The sequence below is a fragment of the Parus major genome, chromosome 1A, assembly GCF_001522545.3.
Source record: "Parus major isolate Abel chromosome 1A, Parus_major1.1, whole genome shotgun sequence".
Classification (NCBI taxonomy): Eukaryota; Metazoa; Chordata; class Aves; order Passeriformes; family Paridae; genus Parus; species Parus major.
In genome coordinates, this window is record NC_031773.1 from 34,070,558 (window position 1) to 34,096,726 (window position 26,169).

The window sequence follows — 26,169 nt, forward strand, 5'->3', positions numbered from 1 at the left end:
ACTTTAGCTTGTGCTTGTAATGAATCAGGATATTCAAGTACTGAAATGCTGAAAAGTACTCAGATAGAAGTATCTGGTAATTTTCTTCAGGCTCCTGCTCTCCTGGTACAAGTGTTTCAGGGTAGTTATTTTAAGGTGCTGTCTGCATGTAAAACTGAAAAGTGCCAATGATTTTCCCATGCTAAATCATCTTCCTGGTCAGTGTGCTCCTTTCCTGTTTCAGGTTTCAGTGATGACTAAGATCCTAGAGAAATCTTCAGCTACTCTGAGGTCAAAAAGATCTCATTTGGAATCTCTAACATTCAGCATGCTCTGTTGATGCTGCACTTCTCTATAGAAAGCTTTTTAAAGCTTTGCATAGTAAAGAGAGATTTACATGCTCTCTGTAACTCACCCGTTTCAAAGGCTCTGCTACTCAGTTCAAGAGCTGCATAAATACATGTTTTTCCTTTTTTATAGGATTACTTTAGAACAAACACATTGTGTTATGATTGGTAATTAAATCAATAAATCTCTGAAACAATTCACAGCTTTTGATTTATTTCAATGGTCAGCGCAACATCTTGTGCTCACATTGAGCTCTTTGAAAATTATATATGGCTATGTTGACAAGTTAATTTTTTCCATTCCTTCTCTTTTGCACTTCCTAATGAGATTGAAGACTGCATATAGCTCAACCATTTTTTCATAATGTACTTTCTGGAGTACTTAGCACTTATGTTTCATATCAACTTTTATTTTGAGTAATGAATTAGCACTTCAACCCCAAAATCCCTCTGACAAGAACTTGAATGTACATGTACTTTCCCAAGTATCACAAATAATACATCCAAATGTGCACACAATATAAATGTGTGCTCATCAAGGACGGGAAGGAAAGTATATAAAAACATTTGGATCTTCATTTCAGGCAGGCATGCTGAAGTCTGGATGTTTGTCCAAAGTCTATCCAAATGTATCTGAATCTTTGGCTTTGGAAATCAATCGGAAATTTTGCAAGGTCAAACTTTCTCATGAGATTACCTCTAATACCTCTTCAGCTTCAGTCAGGCCAGTAAAAATACCACAAAATGCTCTCTTGTCCCCTTTTTCTCCCAGCTGAAAATGGAAAAGATGAGGAATGTGAAAATTAAACAATTAATCAAATTTTTTTCCAACCCTCAGGAAAAGGCTTGGTTCAGTTCAAGTTTGGTTGGTTTTGTTTTTTACAAGGTTTCAGGTTTGCTCTTGTTTTATGCAAACTTCTTCAGAAAACTCAAGTATGTGAATTGCATTAATTCTCGTGGTCAGAACTGCTCCTGTTAGTTTTAATGGGCTTAATAACTGCTCCACAGCCTTTCAGTTTCAGAGTACAGTGTTTATTAGGGGTTTCTATCCTTACATGCAACCACATTCCCAGGTTTTCCCCACTTCCTGATACTATGGGGTACTTTTTTCCAACAACTCTCCTGACACATAAGGAAAACACTGATCTATAAATCTATTTTAACTGTGCAGAGGCATAGTCAAGCCTATACATCACACATGTTATATTGGGCTAATGTGGCATTTAATGTGATACAGACACACTCTTCAGGGATGTTGTACATCAATGTACCATACATGTTTTTGACTTAGTGATGATTTCCTGAAACACTATCTTCTGCTGAGAAGGAATTTCAGGAACACTTTTGCTTTGATCCTGATACTGCAAAAATGATCTTCAGAACTGGTGAGTTCCTGAAGCTCTTTTTAGTTTCCAAAGCCTATATCTCATGCAGATTAGGAGCAGTTTTAGATGATTCATCAAGCAAAATGATTAGGATAACTGTGAACTTCAAAGTTGAAGGTAAACAAATCATACTGCGAAAAATAACATATAACATAACAAATATAACATACATTATTAACACATAAATATCATTCTCTCTTGTAACTGAGGAAGATTTTGAATAGCTGATGGCTGTCACAGAATAATGGCAGCATCAAAGAAGAAGTGTCCAGGTGGAAATTCTTTTTTGCCCCTCTTCATTCTTCTTTACACTGGTAAGTGAAATGTCAAGGAAGTTATTCCAAAATTAAGTTTTTGCCAAAATGTTCTCTAACGAAAATAGAATAAACATGCTCTTTTTGACCACTTCACAAGAAAGGAAGTTAAAACCATTAAATTACACAAATTTTATTACTGGATTGTTTGTTTTTCTCTGTAAAAAAGTTCATGATACAATAGATGAAAGGTCTAAAATAATTAAGAAAAAATAATACAGTTGCAAGTAAAAGTTTGGATTTTCTCTTTGTCTCAATAAATGTGAGAATGCCAGACTCACACTTCTGTAGGTGTCCATGTAGCAATATGCAAAATATAATTACTTTTCAGCTTAAATGACATTTGTTCATTTTCCCACAGGGACTGAAAATTAATTATAAAGAGTTGCATGTTTTCCAGTCCTTTTGCTTTGTTCTGAACACTACTGTTAATTTAGTCTGCAGTTTGATGATTAAGTTATTTTTAAGTCCTCACACACTGTAAAAAAGAAAGAAATAAAAAGGATTTATCCCAGCAAAAAAACCTTCACTTTTCCAAGAGGCCTGTTGAACAGAAGGTGTTTCAGACACTCATGATGCAATTAAAATTACTCATTGTACTGAAGTCAATAGCTGGCATGAGGCAAGTAACTTTACTGGGATTAGTCCCAGTTGCATTTCAATTCAGCTTCCAAATTTCAGCTGTACTGAATTATTCTTGGTTAGACAAAGGAATGGGGAAAAATGGAGGGATAATATTATTTCAGCAGTCTTGAGAGATGTCCATCATTTTTTTTAAAAACTACATAGATACATTTATTCAACATTTTAAAGGCTTATTTCTTAATGCTGTTCTTACTTGTCTTCACCATTTTTCCCTTCCCAAATTACTACTAACTAGCAATATTGAGTGAGACTTCAGTTTAATTCAGAAAGAACAATGAGAACTCATATCACACTAAGATTTGTGCTTGCCATGCAAACCAGTTCAAGTGCTCCTTAGTGTTCCAAGTTTAATGGGGAGGATTTGTGATATTTTGGACTACATTTCTGCTAGTAAAACAATTACAGTCAGGACATCAGTTTGAACAACTTCCCAGGATGATCTGTTAAATGTAACTGTTAGAATACTTCCCAGTTGTGACATGAGACAATTAATACTCTCCCAAATAATGTGAAGGGCAGGGACTTTTCCCAGGAGGTGTATAGACAAGGAGGAGAAGGAAACATTTTTAACAATCACAGTTTCTCATGGCACTCGTCCCTGAGACTGACATCTGTCCCATTTTCTCTACTGTAGGGGTCAACTGTCCATATGCAGGGCAGGGAGTCCATGGGCCTGCTCAGGATGCAGTGGTCAGTGTAGCCAAAGAGGAAAACTGAGTTGCCATGAAGAGAGCAAAATCCTGAACTGCATTCTCTACCAGCAAAGACCAAGATGCATCTGTATTGGGTGTGTTTGGAAGAGTAGTGGCAGGTCCTTTACATGTCAGTTGTTTGAAAAATGATCTAAGTATCTTTCCTTATGCCCAAGAACACAAATTCAGTCACAGTAGGTTAACTGATGGAAATAGGATTTCTTGCATATGAAAAACAAATCTGATACTACTTTTGTACTTAAAACTAAACAGTATCTATACAGAGAAGAATGAAATTACATAAGACAGCAAGTAAGAAGCTGAATTCCTCATGGGACTATTTTTTTTATCCTGAAGACTGGCATAACATCTCTGTTATATTGTGTTAAACAGTTATAAAATTCTTCTTTCAGTAGTTTGTGCATTCCTTGGCCCCAGTAAATAATTCTTTTTCACTCTTTCTTATTTTTCTTTAAGGGAATTTAATCATTATGAGTAGTTCCAGATTTGTAGCACTGGAAAAGGAAGACTTCAGCTTTCTGGAAGGTAAGCCAGCGTGTAGCAAAAATGCAAATATATTCATGATGCACTTCCGCTTTTTAGCTTCACAAGGAAAACTACTCTCTGGAGCATTCTGTTTTTCACACTTCATTAAGAGCTTCTACTATGCTCTAAATACATCTTTCTAAGTGTATAAGTGTGTGACCGAGTAGAAGATGGAAATATGTAGTCTTTCCTTAGGGTTCCCCTTTCTTTCATGAATGGTTGGACAGCAGAGGAGTTGTCTCCCCAGGCCAACAGCTCTCTCGCTACCTGGTGTTTGAGGGCTCGCACCAAAACCAAAAGATTACAGGTAGAGAAACCACGGGAACTCAACATTGGTTCCCAGGTCAGATTACAGGCAGGCTTTCTGCCATCAGGAGTGTTGTCTGCTCTTCCCTGGAACTTCCCTTCCTGATTCTTCCTGGAATGCACCACAAAGGTGGGAGGAACTCTATGAGCCATCTCAGCATTCACCAGCTCTAAGTGTTTGAACAGTGGCTGAAATGTAATCAACTAACAGTCCTTGTTATAGTCATCTATAGTCCTTTCATAGTCATCTGTCCTCAAACCAGCTGCACAGAAGGACAAGAGGGAGAGCTGGGGCTGAAGACAAAGACAGCACAGCTGATACTCTTGTCTCTGCACATGCAGGACAACATGTATGGCAGCCTGCATCTTACACCGGGAACTGTACTGAACTGCACCAGGAAAACTGAAATTTATGTGATGGGAACAAAATACAACGAATTTAAGAGCTGGACTAGAACCAGTTACATATTTAGCTAGGTAATGTCAATGATAAATTACCAGATTTGGTAACTAGATTTTACAGAACTGAATCTTGTGTGTGTCCAGAAGAGGAGATTTAAAGTGAAATGGGATACAGTGTGGTAGGAAAGAATTCCAAATGGCTGCCACTAGTAAAAACACAGTTTGAATCTGTTGTCTAAGCAGAAACATGCAATTTTCCAGGGTATAAATAGAGTTGGTGAATTTCTGTGTCAACAAAAGTGCAAAAATGGTTTAAGGTAAGTTAATAGAAAGGCCATAGTTCAGTGCCAATCATTTCAAGTCAGAGTCCTCTGACTGCATATCAAATGTATACAGACTGCTCTAGTTTCAAGCTAATTGGTTTGGGATTTTCCAGTGCTCTGTACTGCTTGATCGGGAACACATGAGACCATAGAAGTGTCAAAGGATATCACTGGCAATACCCCAGTAGCAAATCTTTCCCCTTTTCTTGCATGGTCCATTTAACTGAACACTCATATCAGTGGCAGATTCATTGCAAAACACATTTTTCATTTTTATTCCCTTTTTATGAAAGCTGTAAAGTTATATGCTTAAAAGACTTTGGCTAAAAAACTATGTGAAAATGGATAACATTTACTTTTCCTAAGCTTGGGGTAGAGTAAGTGGTTCACATTTATGAATATCCCTGAATGTGATGCATTTTTATAAACATTTCTACTTACAAGCTATTACCATATGTCTGATTTAAAAGACATTTTGAAAGATTAAATTCAAAATACCTGCTGTCTTTATGTGTATGAGGAGGTCCAACAACTCATACAAGATGCATTAGGGAGGACTAAAAAAAAAGGCTGCTGATGACTTGTTTTTCCTAAGTTTACTTCTTTATGCAACCTGAGGATATCTTAAATACATTACAGGGGCATTCTGCCCACCAATGGGTGTTCAGAATAATGGCATTATCTGAAGTGGTCCAAGCTGACAAAACAATCAGAGCCAAACCTGAGCCCCCATTTTTTATGGAAGGAAAATTCCCATTGACGTCAATGGGAGTTTTGCCTGACTACAAAATAAGGAAATTGGCCCCAAATGATATCTCCAAAGGGGGCTTTACTCACAGCACAGCAGCTGTATCTCATGAGCCAAATCTCCAGATTTCCATTATTCTTCTCCCAGCCATTAGTGAAATTACTAAGTGAGCCAAAGTAAGAATAATACCTCTGCTCTGGGAAGTGAGGCTAAGGCATACATAATACATATTCTGCATGTACACCCACAGCTTACAGGCATGTCACTGTTCTCAGAAATAAAGTTACAGTAACAAGCCACCATGCTTGCTACAGTAAAATGAAGGGAATTGACTGCAGAAGCATCAAACAGATAGAGCACCATAAAAGTGAGCAACGAAAGGAACTATGGTTAGATTCAAAAACACTTAGGCCCATGAAAAGAGTTTGTTTTGGGTTTTTTCAATTCAGTTCTTTTCATGCAGTGATTTCTTGATATAATAAACAGGAATAGTTATCTGAAAGTATAGATCAAAAGTCCAGGAGTCCCTCCTTCAGGAAATTGCCCAGATCTCCCTCTTGTTCTCTGGCTTTAACTTTCTTTTTTGCATTTACTTTGACAAAATAAACTATGTTCACTTCTCTTTCCTTCCCCATAGCCAGGGTTTAAGGCACTCAGGTGGGAGATCTGAATCTTCATGTTTATAAGATGAAGAGGATCTGGATCCAGATTTCCTATACCTCAAAGCTGAAGGCTCTGAAACCATTACATTACGTTACATTACGTTACATTACATTACATTATGTTGCTATTACCATTACATTTATGTAGAGGAGGATGTCTTCATGCTCTAGCTTTCTAATGAGGGTGGCACCCACAAAAAAATTTTGTGAGGAATGCCTTTGTTCACACATTTTGGTAGATAATGCTTTCCAGATGAAGTGTCTCAGTGCGCTTTGGATGAGGAGGTAGCTAAGTTCTGAACCCCAGGCAAGCTTATGGACAACATCTGTCCAAGGCTACTTAGTTTACTGAGGTAAACATGCTCCATTTCTGCTCCTTAACACCCCTGACCCATGTAGCAATGTGGAGTGCCAAATGACAATTAGCAGCTCAACAAGAAAATTCAAAGAGGAGGCTTCTGTCACCAGTACAAACCCACGAAGCCTTGATGAATTAGCCCACTTACATACTCTCTGTTTAATAAAGTGTGCTCCACAAATGGAACGTGCTGAGCCACCACGCCTGCCACATGAGGTCTTCTTATCCAATGTCCCCCTGGCAGAGACCCTATAATGCAACATGTGTTCTGGGCAACCTGCACACTGGTGTTTCAATGAGCAAAGTACTGAATGCAGCTTATGGAGAATACAGCCCAGCTGAGCAACAAGATTGCTGAGTAATGACACATTTTTCTGATTTTCATGCCTTCTGACATTACCAGCTAGAATAAGATTAAAATAAAAGTATGAAAGAAATGGAAAGGCAAGAGTTCTTTTCAAAGGTCACTGGAAATTCACCTTGAAAATGTGGGGGCTTTAATACCAGGACATTAATCAGAAATAGCTTGTCACCATGAGCCAGAAATCCTGTAAGGAACAGAACTTTAGCAATCCCTTTTTATGTTCCTTTACTGTCTCCAGTAGTCAGTGCTGATATTTGCTGAGCTGTTCTCAAGTTGTGTGTGATAGAGGTCTGGCAGTCCAGTGACATGCTTACTGTATGATCCATCCACATACCAGACAGCTTACCTGGGAGCTAGCACCTTGATGGCCCCTGAACCTCCTTCTTAGTAACCAGGATATGTCATTATGGATTAAAGCACAGCATTCTATTAATTTCAGCAGCTGAATGGGCTGTAGCCACAGTCATGCTGGCACTTTTCTGTTCAGGAAGTGGGCCATATTGGCACAATCCAAAAAGCAAACACATGCCCCACACAAACATGCTCAGCATTACTGTCAGGTCATCCTTGTAGAGAAGTCCAATAAGCCTGGTGTATCAGCCACTCCTCCTGGTTTTATGCCATGAGCGAACTTGAGGATACTCTGTCCCATCATCCAAATTTCCAAAGAAGTTCTTCTCTTCAAAGGGTGAAAAAATCTTGCAGTCTTTCAAATATGATTTTCAAATTATATTGGTGAGTTTTCAACTGTGGCATAAGTTTAAAACAAGTTCCTAGTTAAATTTAGGTACCTGCCAAAGAAAAAAAGCAATTAGCACATAGAGTTATGTTTTTAAAATTGATGCAAAAATTTCCCTGTCATTGAAATGAACATCAGAAGTGCTGTGATCAAACTGGTCTCTTAAAGACGAAGTAACAACACGTGTTTCACCTTCACTAGGCTTCTTTCACAACATGCTTCTTGCAGAAAAACAACTTTTGTCAGCTTTCTGGAGTCAGTGAGCCTATACTGCAGCAGGCCTGGGTCACAGCCAGAAAGTGATTGTCTTCAGAGGATTATGGGTAAGGCCTTACTAATTAACTATAATGGTAACCTGGTAATGTTTAATAGTGGGTTAGGCATTGCTTTCCCCTCCGTCAGATGTTATCCATTCAAGGAGAAAAAATATTTGTAAGGTGATTTCACTTATGGTTTCAACATATCCTAAATGAACAATCTTTGTTCTCCCACAAATGGTATTGTGTTGGATAACACAGTTGACAAGGTTTCATAAATCCTTTTCCAAGTCCAGCTTAATTGCAACTCAATATTCTTTTGTTTCTATTAACCCAGGTAAATAAATAGAGTGAACTGGCAATTTTGAACTGTGATCTATGGCACAGTCCCCAATGTACTGGCACACAATGAATTCTTGCAGATCACAAATCTGCATGAAACATGTTTGTGTCTTCCAACAAAATGTCATCAAACCTCTAAAGGAATCCATATTTATACTTCACATGGTGTGCTACGGTTTCACATTAGAAGCAGGCAGGCAGTCTCTAAAGCAGCAGGCTTGAAACAGGGAGAGGAAAGATTCCTCCTTTGAACCTTGCTCTTCCAAGCACCTGTACTGCAACTTATTTAAACTAATTTATTGTATAATGAAAGCAATTATCTTTTTTCCCATTCTTTCCCCTTTCCACACAATTCCTCTGTTATTTATTACAAGATGATCTTCTGTGCTTCTCCTCCACTACCTAAAGACCCAGTTCTCTGATAATGCAATGTATATTTTACAATTCACTTCACCTCTCTGTGGTGAAGTGAATTGTAATACATTTGAAAATATACCCCTTTCAATCCCTAACTAGCAAATACTCACCATAAAATTTAACAGGCTATGATGAGGTCCTCTATTAAAGAATTTCTAAAAAAAACTAAGCTTTTGTAGGATAAATAACTGCTTAAAATACACAAAGCAAAGATTGAGGCTAAGAAGTCACTTTCCATAGAAGTATATATCTGTTGTCCTGTGTTAAACTGTTCTGGAATCTGTTCTGTTTAGCATATTTATACAGGAACTGGATGAACAAGAAGGCAGCAATATTTGCAGACCATATAAAATAGACCAGAGTAGCCATAATCAAGAAAAATTCAAAGAATTGTGGAAGAATGTTCTAGGGAAAAGGGACAAAATAGGATTTGGAGTTTATTTGACAAGTGTAAAGCAATGCACACAGGTAAAAAATGCCTTATGGTTCATTTATTTATTAATGCTACTATTAGGGAACCCAGTTATGGATTAATGGTGAATAATTACCCACAAAAATAGTGTAATACACAGTAGTGGTCAAAAAGACAGCTAGGACATTAGGAAATATCAGGAAAGAAACTAAGAATAGAACACATCAATATGATCCATGCTGCACATTTGTGTTGAATACAATGACAGAGAAAGTACAGAGGAATTAGACTGAAACAGTTTCCATATGTGGGCAGATTAGGAGTAGTAGGACACTTTTAATCCTGGACAAGAATCCTGAAGCCTCAGAGGAAGGTTTGATGGGGAGGGCCACTGGGATATATTAATTCTAAATATTCTATTCTGGTCTAAAGAAATGCATAGAAAACATCATAATAAGCAGTGATTCAGAGGGAAACCTCTGGCACATGGAGACTGTAATCTGCTGACTACCAGAAGCTGGGAGAGGATAACAAAGAAAGATAATACTTGCCTTGGTCTTGCATTATTCTTTAAGTATCTTGTCTCAGGCATCAGGCTCTGGTGGCACTAAGCTAGATAGTCTGGCCTTATGTAGTTTATCTCTTCTTAGCATCTCCTTATGTGAGATTCACTTCATCTCCCTTTGGATAAGGAATTCTAAAGTGAAGAGACCTACACCTGAAGTTGTCATCAAAGGCTCCTATTATGTTGAGAATCGGGCATTTTTAGGCCATGATTCCTGCAAACAAGTTTAGACACTCTTGTGGTTTAACCCCAATGAGCAGCCAGCCCCACACCATCACTTCAAAGATCTCCTTCTTCTCCACCCCACTTTATGCACTGAGCATGATGTCTTATGGTCTGGAATATCCCTTTGGTTGACTGGCATCACCTGTCCTGGCTGTGTCTCCTGTGTCTCCTCCCATCCTTCCACACACCCCCAATCTCCTCACCTGTGCAGCAGTACAAAAGGTGAAAGAAAGTTCTGTGTACGCCCTGGTCAGCAATAGAAAAAACTTCTCTATATTATCAGCCCTGTGTTCAGCATGAATCTGAAGCACAGCCCCAAACCAACCGCTGTGAGGAAAATTAACTCTACCCAAAACCAGCACAGACATCCACCTCAGATTGAGATGAATCATACTTTATAAACATTTGTTTCTCCCCATTGACTACAAAGACAGCCAGAAGTGATGATTTTTATTGTAGATGTTTATATTTAGTCAGATTAATCTCACCCATTCTTTTTTTATTTCTCCTACTGCTATTAGGATAATACTGGTTAGGAGCGAAGCAGAGTAGAAACAAGGGAAATTAAGCACTGTAGATGCACATTCATGACAATTACCCAAACTAAATTCTGTTATTTCCAGGGATTCGGGAGAAGTTAATGGGCTCATACGGCAGTTCAATTCTTTTCATGGCTTAACCATGATAGGCAACTAAATACCATGCAGTCACTCTCTCATGACCTCACAGCAAGATGGAGGGAGAATCAGAAGGGTAAAGGTGAGAAAATATGTGCTGAGATAAAGACAATTTAATTATTTGAAAAACTAGAGGGAAAAATTGACAACTGAAAAAAAAAAAATATGACACAAAAGAAAATTGCACACCACCAACCAGATGATGCCCAGCCAATACATTAGTTATGGCAGCCCTCCTGAAACTTCCACCCCCCAGCTTTTATCACTGAGGGTGATGCCATATGGTCTGGAATATCCTTTGGGTGAGCTGGGGTTGGCTGTCCTGGCAGGTCCCTTCCCAACTTCTTGTACATTCCCAGCCTACTCACTGGTGGGGCAGTCTGAGAAGCAGAAAAGGCCTTGACTGCGTAATCACCCAACAGTAACCAAAACATCCTGATGTTATCAACACCGTTTTCATCAGAAATCCAAAACAGAACCCCCCATCATCCTCTGTGAAAAATTTAACTCTTTCCCAACCAAACCCAGTGCCAATCAGAATAAGGAAAACCCCCAACAGACAACTAGTTGGCACCGTCTACATAATGCTCTAGAGAAATTTTGTAGCTGCATTTCTGACCAGGATATCTATGGTGTAAGGAAGCCCTTCCTAGGATTATTCTATCACCTATTGGGGAAAGGTTGAAAGCAGTCCATTTTGGCAAAGCCTGTCAGCTAGCACTGGTAGCAAGCTGAATTTTGTAACTATCTATCTATCTATCTATCTATCTATCTATCTATCTTGAGAATATCTATATCTATCTATCTATCTATTTATCTATCTATGTATCTTGAGAATATCTCTATCTATCTACCTACCTACCTACCTACCTACCTATTTATACTACACCTAAAATGCACAGAAATGAGAAGACTTTCTTGCCATGGACAGGTTCAAGCACGTACCTCCCAGGATTTTCTTTTCACAAGTAACACTACCTGAACATACATTGTCAACACACAGGCAAAGAGCTGACAAAATATTTTATCATGCACACTTAAATGCAAACAACCAAAACTTCCCAAGTGCTAGACAGTCGTCTTTTTTATGCAAAAAACTTCACTAAAACCATTGTGTTTCTGCTTAAAAACATGACAATAAGGTCAGGCATGTAGAATTTCCACCTTCAGTGGTGGTCCAAATTTCTCTTGTGCTTGAGTTTAAGGCAAAAAAGATGTGGTGCTGTTTATTCTGGTTTGGATTAAAAAATGAAAAATAAATATTTTTCATGGAATCTTACAGGGTTTTTGGCCTTCCTGAATGACATTGCATCTGGATTTCTCCACCCTTTTATTTGGGTGGGAGACCCAAATGGAACTCACTAGCACAACCTTTGGCATCTCCAAAGTTTTGGCAATCTGTTTAGGCTGAATAGGTCAACAGGGTGGAGATAGCTCTTAAAGCTTTAAACTGTTCTTGAAAGTTAAAACGTCACCAGCTATTTCTATCAACATGTAGGTTAAGATCAGAGTCACTTGAAACATAAAAAAAACCTGTTTTACCAATGTACAAAGAGGTCAGCAACACCAAATTGGAGAGACGTAGGGGAAAGATAGCCTGTTGAAGCCCCAAACAAAATTTAAAGGTTTAGAAGGAGGAACTAAGAATGATAAGGAGAGTATTCTGGACTGTAGTGTTGGCTGCACCACTAGAGGCAGGCAGGCAAAGGCAGAAGAGGTGTGGCTGAGCCCTGTAGACATGTATGATGTGACTCCAATGTTTATGGAAAGAGAACTGCAGCCAAATAGTTGGAACCTGATGAGCATTTTCAGCTGCAAATAGCAGTTATTTCAACAGGCAATGGGATTTATACTAGACTTTCTGTACTTAAGGGTTCTCTGTGCCCTGTCCTACACTTACACTTTGTAAAAAACATGCCACAAACATTTTCAATATGTGAAATTAAGAAATTTCCAGATGCAAGGGGATAGGAGTACAACAGATAGGCTACTCTTTCCTCCATCTTTAACATTAATCTTGCATTCCTCGTGCAAGAAAAAATATTTTCTGTGCAAATTACAATTTCAGTATTTACATGGTACAAGGGCATAAAATGATCATCATAAAATGATAATCCAAATTATCACATATGCCAGCAAAAGAGCACCTGAGGGTAAACGACATCTGCGTAAACTTGCTCCCGTAGTATTATCGTTTATCCCAAATCCTCCTAGTTTCAATGAGTAGTGTAAGGATGAAAAGGCCACTCCAAAATTCTTCAAACCATCACAAAAATGCTTTGTTGAGCAATCTTTGTTCATCAGACAAGTGTGGTCACATGATGTATAAATTTCATACAGCTTCTTAAAAGCTACAGCATTCAGATATTTGAGTAGCAAACTATTTTAACAAAGGAGACAATCACAGAGGAATTTGGATTCTTATTTTAAATTATTAGCAAAATGAAAATCACAGGGCAGGTATATCTGTCTACATATAAATGCAAGTGTGTGCTTGAGAAAACATATTAATATTAAAAAAATGAGTAATTGGGTGGGTAATTTTGTTTTAAAATGACACATGGCTAGATATCACAGAGAATTTGGGATGTTCGTGGGCACCATAGAATGAATGAACTGATGTTGCTGGTATTGCTTATACTTTCAATACCATCCAACATAAACATTTCCATTTTTATTTTAAAGTCTCTGGTTTTTTTTTCCAGAATCCTGCTGAGTTTATACACTCCCAGACTTAACTTTGTTCATCTCATTTGGTTAACTCATTATTTCAGCGCTGTCACATGTACAGAATTTTGTATTGACTGCACATGTTTATATAAATGGATTTATATTTTTAAACTAGCAGTATGAGCTCGCATACCCCAAAATTATGTGAAAAATCCCAGCACATAAATAGCTGTCTGAGTACATGTGTCTAGAAGTCCCAGTAGGGCATGAAAAGTGGTTAACCTACCAATATATAGGCACATACCAATTTTGTGTTCTCAATACATTTGCACTAAGAGTTAGATTTTCCACTCTTACTGGTCTATATTTGGAGATGGTAGAGAAAAGGTTGGACATTTAATTCCTTAACTCCAGGAGATCTAGATTTAGAAGTAGGTCCTTTTATTTTCCACTGCATGAAGAGCCCCGGCAAATATACCTCAGTGTTAACCTGCTCACTGTTCACATACAGCAAATGGTTTTTATTAATTTCAAGGATGGAAACATGACCAATGCACAAAATGCTTCCATAATGCCATGATCTTTCTGCAGGCAGAGGATCCTGTTGCAAGGGGAAAAGTTCTGTTGGTTAGTCCAGCAATTTTAAAATCACTTTGTACTATATAAGCAGGCAGGATGATTTAGCCAAGCCTGTTGTAGATAAAGCATTGAATACCAGAGTGAGCTAAGGTTAGATGTTGCTAGGAGATGGAGGCATATCCTCAGCTGGCACAGGCCATTCCAAAAGCTGCACTCATTTAAGTTATCAAAGGATCTGATATTCAGTTCATTTAAAAAATGGAAAACTGAATCAACCGAGTCGTTGTACAGCAAGTTGTGATCAGATTTTTTTAAAAAGGTAATTCAGGGAATGTACTCCCCAACACTGAGTCATGCTGCCAGGAAAGCATCCACAAGAACATTAAATGGATATAGCTCTTACTTTTAACTGCATGCAAGACACAGATGATATTCTGTGTTGTGCAACAGGATAGATGCCTGGTTCCCACCACATGTTCTGATGGAGGGTTTTACAGTCCTCCATTGCAGCACTGGAAAAGAGTTTATTTCCTGGGTGCAAGGAAAAAGTGTTGCCTTCGGGAAAATGCAAAAGAAATAAGCATTCTAAGGCATTTCAGCTAAATATGGGGAATAGATTCTTTTTCTGAGACCATCCAGACCGATTTGGCCATTAGAACAATGACTGATTTTCCTAAACTTTCTAAAAGATATTTTAAATACTATAACTAACATAAGTATTATTGCTCTTCCAGTCTAGGCATTGCCATCAAAAACCATCATCATTTAAACTAAAATCTGATGTCGCTGTCAGGTTATTTAGCATGTTAGCCCTGGACAAAGCATCAACACAGTCTTCAGGCCTGGTTTTCACTGTCTGTGAAACAGGGTACCCTAAGAAATGGAGTCTCTCTCTCTCAAGATCTCTCTAAGCAGGTGTTGTGCAGACTCCCAGATCAGCTCCTTGGAAAGAGCTCAGTTCTGCTTCAGTCTTTGTCCCAGATTTGCTGGTTGGCCTTTGAGCTCCTGGCTGCTGTTTCTCCAGTCAGAAAATGTGCGCATTGATATTGATCTCCTTAGAAAGGCCATGAAGACAGTGAAGAAATTACAGGAAATACATTTACAGTGATGAAATACAGGAAATACAATTACAGTGAAGAAATAACCAGGGCATTACAGAAAATGTTAGCACAAGCCACAGTGAATAATTACTTTGTACTTGTTGCTTTTACTAGGATTTTAAGACCTAGATCAATATTATCACAGGCTCTGTAACACTCCTGGGGCTACAGGACCATCACAAGTTTGCCTTGTTCCACGCATGCCCCAGAGGATGGAATTGCCAAGGAGTAGTGGAGTGCCCACTCAGGTGAGTTAGGAGCTGCATCCAGCATACAGACACAGTCCAGGCAGGTGTTGGGTGCCGATCTGCAGCCCCCAGGCAGGTTGGAGGTGGTGGCAGGTACAGCAGCACCACCCCCCTGACCATCAATGGAGACAATGGGGGAAGGCAGCAGGGCTGGACTCCACCCTGACAGCCCCAGCAGGCTCTGCAGGGCCTGGGCTGGCCACAGGGCTGCTGGCATCATGGTCACAGTCAGACTTGGGTCTCCGGGTGGACCTGGGGTGCTGGCTGGCGCTGGGGACAGGAACATCTGCGTAACTGCATGGCAGTCCTCTACATGGCAGACATGTTCTGTTCTTTAAGCTTCTCTTAAAACTGTTAGCATTTTGCCTGTTGCACTAGCAGGGATGCTCCACAGTCTTGCAATTGCAATTTTGTGACTAAAATGCTTCTTTCTCCTTCCCAGTTTGATTTGAAGGTACAGTGTATTTACCATGACATTTTCTTTCAGTCTTCTTCCTCTTTAGAATTTGTTTTAAATTTTCTTCTAAACAGAATCTTGACTCCCCATCAATAAAACATCCTTCTGTTTTGAGGCAGCTCACTTCCATGGGCATGAGTGAGGGCAGTTGCTCAGCCAAGGATTGCCTTGCTTCTCTTCTCAGAAATAGCATGACCTATGGTCATGTGTGTCTTCTCACTTCTGCATTTCAGGGTTGTCCTGTGATCAGCCAGTGCTCCTGATTCTTCTCAGCCCTAAGTTAGCATTTCCACATCTTTGATGTGTCTGTTTTCTTCAGCTAACGAATCCCTGGTTCATTCAAGAAACACTTGCACATTTCCCTTGTAGCATCCACACATTTCTATCTATCATTGTAATTCTCAAAGTATTTCAATCCTTCTCATATGATAGTCTGGTCTTGCTGAATATTGGCAATACCTCTTCACTTTAAAGCATCAGGAAACCTCATGATCATCCTCCAGACTTTTGAACCACTTTCTGCAGTGGAACTGCTAAATAAAATCTGTCCCCAAATGTGCTGCATTGTTTTCTCAGCACTACTGGTGGTCATATAATTGCCAATAGCATTTGTTCTTCTATTATTTCTACATTAATAAAGGGGGAAATGTGCAACATATAAAACTGAACTTCAAGATCTGTTCATAAAATAATTATCTTAATTTTTTCCCCAAATTGAATCTATTGTCTTCTCTGTATGCTCATTTAGCTCATTATTTTTCAACATTCCACATCTGAACATGTGTCATGCCTGCCTGTTGCATTTGCTTTCTTCTCTGAGTACTGCAAATCCTTCAACAGGTATTTCTCTGTCCTTCTGGCTCTTTTATTACGTCTTTTTTTTCTCTGTAATACTTACATTCATGTAATGTATCCACTGTTCACATTCCTTCACTCTCCTTTTTAGGTTCTTTACCTTATTTCTTTCAGTCTTTACCTGTTTAAATTCTTTCTTTCTAATTTCATTCAATTCTCTGGCTAAATCACATTATTTTAGCTGCACCATCCATGTGATTCTACTCATTAATAATTTCTCTTTATTCCTAAACTTTTTACCATTTTGTTGTATTTTTTCTACCCTTTACCTAATTTCACTGTTGCTGTGAAATAAAACATGAGCTTTCTTTGGAGATTATGTAAGCATCTCTCAACTTTATCTGTATTTCTATTTGTTTAAAACTTTCCTTATGAATTACCAACTTAGTTCCACAAACTGGAACCCACAAACCATCTCAGTAACCCAGTTCTTTATATTATCATTGTTTTTTTCTCTCTCACTAGAAAAGATATTGAGGTTCCCTGATTTGCTTCTTTTAAAATGCTACCCATACAGCCTAGTGCAAATATAGCAAAGCTGTATTTTTCTCACAATAAAGACTTTTTGTCAATTTGTCTCCACTTCTATGCATCCCAGAGCCTGAAAACCAATATGTCTTTTTTTCCTCTGGGTCTGTTCAGGAGATAAGCCCATTGATTAGTGGGGAATACCAATCACAAAATCCATTTTCCACGATGGCCTAAAGAGGGTTCTTTTACTTGTTTGAAACTCATTTCATCTCATCTATAATTCACTTTCAAATCAGATGTGTATTGTCTATTTTGGCCATTGAGTTCTAGTCCACAGCCATCCTTCATACTCATATCTTATTTTCTTGCATCAGCACTCCCTTTCAGTTCTGCCTTTCATGTTTTCTTTTCTGTAGCAGCTGTATTCTGTTACCCTGTATCTCTTCTGATATCCTGTTTTTCTTCTGCTTATTGTTGGATGTTTCTTTGGATCTCCCTTTCCAGAAAACTCTGTTTTCCACATCATCATCCAAAGTTATCTGCACCTCTGCAGTTACACCTGTGCCATGTTCTCCTGCTCCATCGTGTCCCATCCCTGATGTTGGACTTGACTTAAGGTTGTTCTTCTAGTAGTCCCAAATTCTCCTCTAGGGGTGTGAGTAAACTTTTGGCCAAAAGTGCTTTCTGCCATAAATGCTCTGGAAAATAATACTCATCCCACAAATTCTGCAGCTGGTAATCTTTGTCTCCACTCTTACTTGAGGAACTAACATCTTTCATTCCCAATCTCTAGCATTAGCAAAAAAATAGAGCAAAATGCTGACATCACCACATAATCTCTTCTTGTATTTACTTTAATGTTTTTTGACTTTTTCCATTATCTAAAAGAGTAAAAACATAGAGTGGTCCCTCTGCAAAAATCAAAATCTGTAATTAATTTGGGCAAAGTTTTCAAAAATAGGAATTTAAACTCCCTGGTCTGTATTTGGACAATGGCTCGAATTTCTCAAATGAATGGCTGTCCACATTTCCCAGTGACTGAACTGGAGCAAAATGGAGACTTCAGGGTTTCACTTTAGGGATCTCAAAACAAATCTTGACCAAAGACTATGTACCAAAATCCTTATAATTTAAAAGAACAAACATTGCTCAAATAAAATGTGGAAGTGAAGAAGTGCCTGCAGCAATGGACAGATAATGACTTATAAAGGATCTGTAGAAAAATACAGGTAAAAAAAATGAAAAATTCACTTCTATTATATTGCTGGGAAGCTCTGCCTTTACAAGGACTGAAAATTAATTATACAGTCTAGCAATAGTTGAAACAGCAGTTCTACAGGGAAACTAAATAGGAAATGAACTTGATTATCACTGTATCTTCATGATCCGTGACCAGACAAAGGCAGCAATGATAAATTGAGACAAACAGTGTTATATTAACAGTCCTTCATTCTGATGTGAAAAAGCAGCCACATTTTCAGGAGGAAGTTTACCGAATATCGGAACAGCCACCTTCAGGAATTCCAAAAGTGTAATTGGGAAGGAAACAGTGTCAAAAAGATCATAAACACCATGATAACATGTCTGTGTTATATAGAGACTGCATCCTACTAGGAAAAGAGGATAATCCTTGCCACAGAGGTATATAGACACTGTACTTTTAGCATGTCTGGAGTTCTCAAGAAAGTTAGTGGAAATTTCCACCCAATAAGAAGGGCTACTAGCTCCTTTTCCCAAAGAAAACTTAAGAATGATTTGGTAATGAGGAAATGTGTTTAAAAAAATTCATTCTTAGTATTATTTCTTTCCCCTAGTAAAGCAGAAGTTATAATTACTTAGTGAGAAATCATAGCTGTGAATAGCCAGTTATTGTTGGCATCACACCCAAGCACCACCACATTTTTCCCACCTACTGTGTAGCATAGCTGGCAAGTCCCTGAAAATTAATGACCTACTCAGGAACAGATATTTGGACAATATTTCGTGAAGGCTGAAATGGTCTTTACTGCTAATATTGAGGGATAGGCAGCTATACAGAACCAAGAGAACTCCAGGAGAGACTACAAAAGTGTAACAATCAATCCTATCCATCTTTCCTTGTCCCCAGCATGGAGTCAGTCTTTGACTCCTGACTTCCAATGTGAGTTACTAAACTCCAGTATAAAGTTAATATTCTAGTAAAACAAAATACACTTAAAACCAAATTTCCAGTGAGAAGTGGTGAAAGAGAAGCTGAAAGGGCCTTTTTTTAGTTTTGTTTGCTCACTTTTGTGTGTTTTTCTCTTGCTATATCCTGAATTTTATTTTTTTTTCACACATACAAATCCTGAGAGTAAAAAATGCTATTTAGCAAGGCATCAAAAATATTTTTTTCTGGCAGAGCTATGTTAAGGAACTTGTGCTGGTTATAGCACAATGCATTAATATTGCACAATATTGCACAATAGTATTAACCTGTCCAACATTCTTTGTGTGAATAGAATAGCTGCCTTCAGTTACAAAACTCTTCAAAGGAACTGAAATGGCACAGAAACTGAGCAGACAGATCTCTCTAAAAAGAGAGTGAAACAAAGAAATTACCTTCTTTCAAGGGAAATGGTTGCTATTAACATCACCACATTGAACATTTACTGAAAAAAATACATTAAATGGTAATGATCATGGAAAAGAACTTCACTGGAAATTTAAGTATTCAGGTCTCATTTCCTGGCAAAAATATTTCAAATTTATTGTAACAGAGGGCTTGTGAAAATTAGAATCTGTTAATTTCCCTAATATACCCCCATACACCTGCGAAGCTGTAAATTACTGTATCAGTTACCATGAAGAGGGGACCCAGGCCCAACAATTAAATACAAGAATACTTGAGAGTATATGCACAATCTGCAACATTTTCAAATTTTCTCAAATCTAATGAGTTCAAATAACTATGGATTTGGGACACAAATTATCAATCCGTTTTCTATCAAGAAGACAATTGCATCAAGACTCACTTGGAACCCAATGCTGAGTAATAAACCACCCATGCAGTTTCCATTTTTGACTTCTTGGTTTTGGGGGGAGTGGGGGGGTGGGGGGTGTGAAATAAGCTGCAGATGACAGTCAAAAGCACAGACTTTGGTAGCTTCTTTCCAATGAATGTCTTTTCCTGGACACTTGCTGTTTTGGATTTTTACAGTGTGAAAGTAAAGAGAAACAGTTGTGCAGTTTAACTGAGATTTCATTTGAAGGAATTGCATGATGGTTTCATTACTGAGATGGCAAGTACAGCTCAATCCAGTCAATATGGAATTTCCTTTTTCCATTCTCTAGATATAACAGGATACAACAGGCAGTGAAATAGGCACTTAGTCACTGGGTTTTTTTACAAATCCTTTTAATTCCCTTATTGCCCAATCTTGCATTTGTTGTGAATTTGCCAACATTTTTCTTGACATAATTCCTGCAAAAGCAGGCCCTTAAATGTGAGTTATAATTAAAATAATCTTTAGCTGCTATCCATGGATTGCCAACCATAAAACCAGAAATAATAAAATTATATATATATATATATATATATATATATATAACATAAATAATGTGACTTTTATTAAAGACACCATCTAATAGGCTAACTAAATGTGATAACTGTCGGCCTGGTTCATGACATTACATCATTTTACTCCTCACAAGTCTTGCCACCCCAAGAAAGAACCATCAACGGAATGTGCCTTCCTATATCCAACATACTCTTTAAGTACTGCAGGAACTAACTTTTGAGTACTCTCTGAAGGATATTCAGAAGTCTGGTCATAATTTCCAAGAAAATGCAGAAACAATGAGATTTGCAGCCATAGGCTCAACTCTGGCTGCATAGAGATAATGATAAGGAATTTGATTCAGAGTGTTGGAGTTACCTTGTTAGTGACTGAGCATCAACTGTGCACAGTCAGGTCCACACACCTGTGTCCTAGGAATGGATATCTGTCCCACCTTTTTCCTTCTCTAAAGAATTTTCACCTTTTTTACTTGGCCTTTTACAGGTTCTTTCACGATCTCTTTTTGTCTTTGTACTTAGGTCTTTACTGACCTTATGTAAATGTACATTTGGATGAACTCCAAACTGCTACTTTTATGAATAATAAATATTGATGATGAAATAATAAATATGATGATGATGATAAATACTGAGGATGAAAGAGAAACACAAACACTTTAGAAAAAGCAGCAAAATTACTATACACAAATTTTCTATTGGTTATTTTGCAACTTTTTCTAATACTGTGGAAACAGAATAGACCAAATCCAACCAGGAGAAAAAATGCAGTTCTTTTTTCCAAGTAAAACTAGCAGAATTTGACTGGTAACATTCAAACATGAGCAATATCAATGATATTGTACTGAATTAATGATTTGTATCAGAAATAGTGTGGCCAGTAGAACTATACAGATGATCATCTCCCTGTACTCAGCATTGGTGCGGTTGCAGCTTAAGTCCTGTGCTCAATTTTGTGCTTCTCACTGCAGGAAAGAAATGGAGGTGCTGGGGTGAGTCCAGAGAAGGTCAAAGGAGCTGGTGAAGGGTCTGGAGCACAGGTCTGATGCAGAGTAGATGAGATTAGAGTGGAGAAAAGGAGGCTGAGGGAAGATCTTTCTGCCCTCTGCCCCTACTTAAAAGGAGCTTGTGTGAGGTGGGAGTCAGTGTCTACTCCCAGGTAAGATGTGACAGGATGAAAGGAAACTGCCTCAGGTTGCACAAGGGGAGGTTTATATTAGATATTAGGAAAGATTTCTTCATGGAAAAGGTTTTAAAGCATTGGAACAGGCTTTCTGAGGAAGTGGTTGAGTAACCATTCCCGGAAATGCTCAAAAAACTTGTGGATATGGCATTTGAGGACATGGTTTAGTGATGAACGTGGTGGTGCTGTTAGATGACCTTATGGGCCTTTTTTAATCTTAAGAATTCTAAATATTTTTTTTTCCTGAAAAAAACAGTCCTCTCTTAAAGTTATTGAGAAAATGCATTGTGTGACCTGGTACTGGATCCACAATGAGATATAACTAACAAATTTTTTTTATTTTTTTTTTTTAAATACGCAATACAGACTTTCAATAATGATGTCACCAGTATCTAGATCTTGATTTCATATTGAAGCCTCCATCCAGTTTCTTCAGTACTATTCCATGCCTCTCCTCCTTGATGATTTGACTGTCATTTAAAACACCCTATTTCCTCTGAGGATGAAAAAAATAGGCAGAAGAATCCTCACACAAGAAAAAACAAGACCTCATCTCTGATTGTTCCAGATTGTTCTCTCTTTCATGTCTTTACACTGTACTGTGCCTTCTCAGGAACTGTCCTTGTGTTAGTTCACTTCATGGTCCATTAAAATCTGTATATTCAATAAAATCTGCACAAACACATTGCTTCCATTACTTATTCTTTTCACACCAGTGTTAATGAACAGCAAGAGCTTCATCAGGGTTGCAAAAGTACTGGTTCATTCTCTAAATCAAAGGTAGTACTCTATGTTTATATACTTTTTAGGCCATTCTTCTTACCAATGGCAAGTTTTATATGTTTGGCTCTAAAGAGAGTTAATGTGTGCAAGGATTCAGACATGTTTTGCACACTCCAAATACATTCTGAAAAACAGAGTATGGAATTTTTTCCCCTTTCACTTTCCTGCAGCCCCCTCTTCTCAATCTCTTGCCTTCATGCATTTTTTATTAGTTCTGTAATTTGAATATGAAATGAGTTTACCATTCACCTAGCTTAATCAGATCTGACTACATAAGAATGATATTTGGTATTATGCCCTGCATGAGGACATTTGCTAACTCCCTGAGGTCATAACTTTACTGTTGAGGTTTGTGATCAGGAAGACTAATCAGTCCTGTGATACAGACTCTCTTACTATGAGAATAAGATTTTTTCTCCAACTGTTGAAAGAAACTGGAAGTACAATTCACTGTTTTATATCCATTTGATGGGTTATTTCATATTTGTTTTTCCTTGCTCTACTTTAGGAACTAGAACTGTGTTCTAAAAAAAGAAAGAAGAAAACATTTAACAGATTTTATTAAGTGTAGAAAATGCTCCAGCGTTTTTACTTGTGTGACACACACTTAAGATCATAAGCCCACAAAATTTCACAATGGTAGCACACAAGAATCTTCAACAGTACATGAAGTGGGACAGTTTCTTTCCTGGCTACATTCTCAGGTGACCTACATTGCAAAAATCTTGAAGAATCTAATTCTTTTCAAGATCCCTGAAGTTCAGAGATCTCATCCATGCACTCAGATGCACAGTTTTGGAAAGAGGAAGCAAGCAGCTTGCATTTTCTTTCCACACACAGTGGTTGCTCTCAATTTTCCTAATAAATATATTTTCCTTTGTTATCATGAGTCCAATGTCTTCTTTCTCCTTCTTTTCCAGTGAAAAATATACATATTGCATATACTTATATATATATATATATATACTTATTGTGGGTAAAGGGCCTGAATTGATAGCACACTTTCACGTCCAAGGATTTTAATGGCTTTTAAGCATAGAAAGACCCCATGGCAGTGAAGTTCTGAAATCATGCTGACTTTTAAGCAGATGTCTGATATCACAGCTTAGCACAACACATAACTATGCACTGAAACATATATTGGACCGGTTCCTAGCAGTGACATGCTTTGCATGCTTGAAATGCAGTCTGCTCACATGCCTTGCTAAATCTCATTTACCTATCTTTGTCAGGGGGGGAAGAAAATACTATTTCAGCAACACTTCAAATAGTATTTGAAGTATTTGAAGCATCACTGGCAAAGCAAGATATTAAGCATATGTGAGCATATGTGGTGCATCTTCTCAGGGAGCAGAATGCATAAAAAGGTTACACTTATATTAACTTAACAAATGGGAGCCCTAGCCATGGATCATGTCTGTAGAACACAGCAAAAACACAGTCTCTCTTCAAAAACCTTACTCTAAAAGAATGAGAGAAGCAATAGAAATTTAAAAAAAGGCTTGAAAATATTTCAAATTATGATAAGAAGTGAAATTAATCTTTGTCTACTACACAGTTTTGGTTGCGCACTAGCAGCCTACCCACTGATGTTTTTTGCAGGCATCATTTTGAAGAGAGCTGTGAAAGAGAAAACACAAAGTGGCTTGACTTACCAAGTTTTATAGGGAGCTCTTCCCAATTGTATCCTGCAGCATCAGTTGACAAACTTTGATTAGAAATATTTACAACTGAAAAAGCCCTTTGCAGTGAAAATATGTAGGATGACCATCAGGGACTCTGTTCCCTTTCCTGACTAGCTATTAGTGTTTATAGCCAGCACTGTGTAAGACTTAAATCTATTACAATCATGAGGGAAACCATCAGAGAGGAAGAAATCATTTAAAAAATTTACATTACCACTGGGTAACTTTCGTGTATTTCCTGAATCTTTCAGTAACTTCCCTAATTTTTTCCTCATTTGATAATTTTTATTTGACTTTCCTCTGTAGACTCAAGTAAAAAATCTTAAGTTCTACTTCTAATTAAGTAAGAAATCTAACATTTGTTTTGTTTTCAGTATTTTTAGTGTAACTCAGCATAAGGTTTCTTGTATAAAAATTAACAGAAGTTGTCTAAAGAACTTTTATTCTTCAATATTCAAAAATTTATCAGAAAAAAGTTGGTTCCTTCTGGGCCCATTAATACAGGCTGAATTCAGTGACAGAAAACAAGCAGCTAAAATTGACTTCAATATATTAAATATTTACAGTAAAAAAGTAGCTCTCTTTGTTAGTTCCAGAAATGCTAATAAAAGTTTTCTTCATACACATTTTTTAATTGTATACTGGTATCTTATTCTAAAAAATATTTTAAGACTGAATGCATGTCTATTTGAAATATCTCTAGATTTATATTATGAAACACAGCTTGGCAGGTTTTTTCTTTGATAGATCTGATTTACAAATATCCCACATCAGCTCCATGCTCTTTGTTTTAAAATTATTATCATTCTATAGCTTGTACTTACAGTGTTATGCCAGTAGAAATGGCTTTCACCAAAGGGCTTAATTCCCTCCATACTTAGCATAAAAGTCAGTAAAAGATGGAAGAGCTCAATGGTTCCTCATATTTATGCATATAAAGGCATTGAATATGTAAGTGCTCTTTACTTGAAAAGTGTTGCATAAAATTAGTTGACAGAAAAGATGTGTGACAGGTCCCTGTTTTGTTCCTCTGTCGGTCAGATCTGTAGTCTGTGGTGTCATGTCCAGCAGATTTATTTGATTTGAGTGTGATTCATGCACGTGTAAATATGAAGTTTGATAATACCAGGGCTTATTCTGAAATGTTCAATCAGATTTTTTTTTTCAATAAGAAAGATGGAGGACAAAAATCAAGAGTTGTCACAAGAACTGTATATGCAAAACTACAAGTATAATCAAAAGGCTGAATTTAAGCTCTTTTGAGCAGCACAAGAGTTTAATCTGGAGGAATCTTGATCACATAATGGCAACTAATTGAAAAACTCATTCACTCCTAAGGATTATGGTAGAGGAAATTATTTGGGGCCAAGGGATCTTAGTGTGTGTGAGATTTTATCACCATTAGTACATATTATCCTCAGTAAGAACAGCAGGATTTAGCAAAATACAAAGAATCTCTCACAACATTTTCTTAGCAAAATATGGTACTTTTTGAAGGGGAAAAAAGAGAAAACCTTTGGGTACTTTTTAAAGGGATAAAACATAAAACCAGGCAGTTTTGGAGATGGTAATCCCCATCCCAAACTCAAATCTTAAAGTACATGGAAAGATGGAATGCAGAACCTGCCAGAAAAGATTTAGAAGCTCAAACAGGAAGGTAAATGAAGCAGTGCAAGAAAAGCAAAACAATTTCCACTGGCTGATCACCATAGTCTAATTAGAGCAGCAGCATTGTATCCAGTTGCCTCACCTAACAGCCACTGAGGCATAACGACATAAAAGAAATCACCAAGAGAGTAGGAAAGCAGCGAGCAGTGGAAAGTTCCATGAAGTGTTCCTGCTGCAGATGGCTTACAGGGATACTCAGAAATGGACACTTCATGTGTATTTTGTCATAA

At 37.7% G+C, this 26,169-nt stretch overlaps 1 long non-coding RNA gene across 1 annotated transcript; it reads right to left on the reverse strand.

Moving 5' to 3' along the window:
• Positions 1-1,342: 1,342 nt before the first annotated feature.
• LOC117244478 lies at positions 1,343-24,386 on the reverse strand. Its single transcript, XR_004497668.1, has 2 exons — positions 24,242-24,386; positions 1,343-7,862 (listed from the first exon to the last, which is right to left on the reverse strand). It is a non-coding gene; the product is annotated as an uncharacterized LOC117244478 (long non-coding RNA).
• Between the last annotated feature and the right edge of the window lie 1,783 nt (positions 24,387-26,169).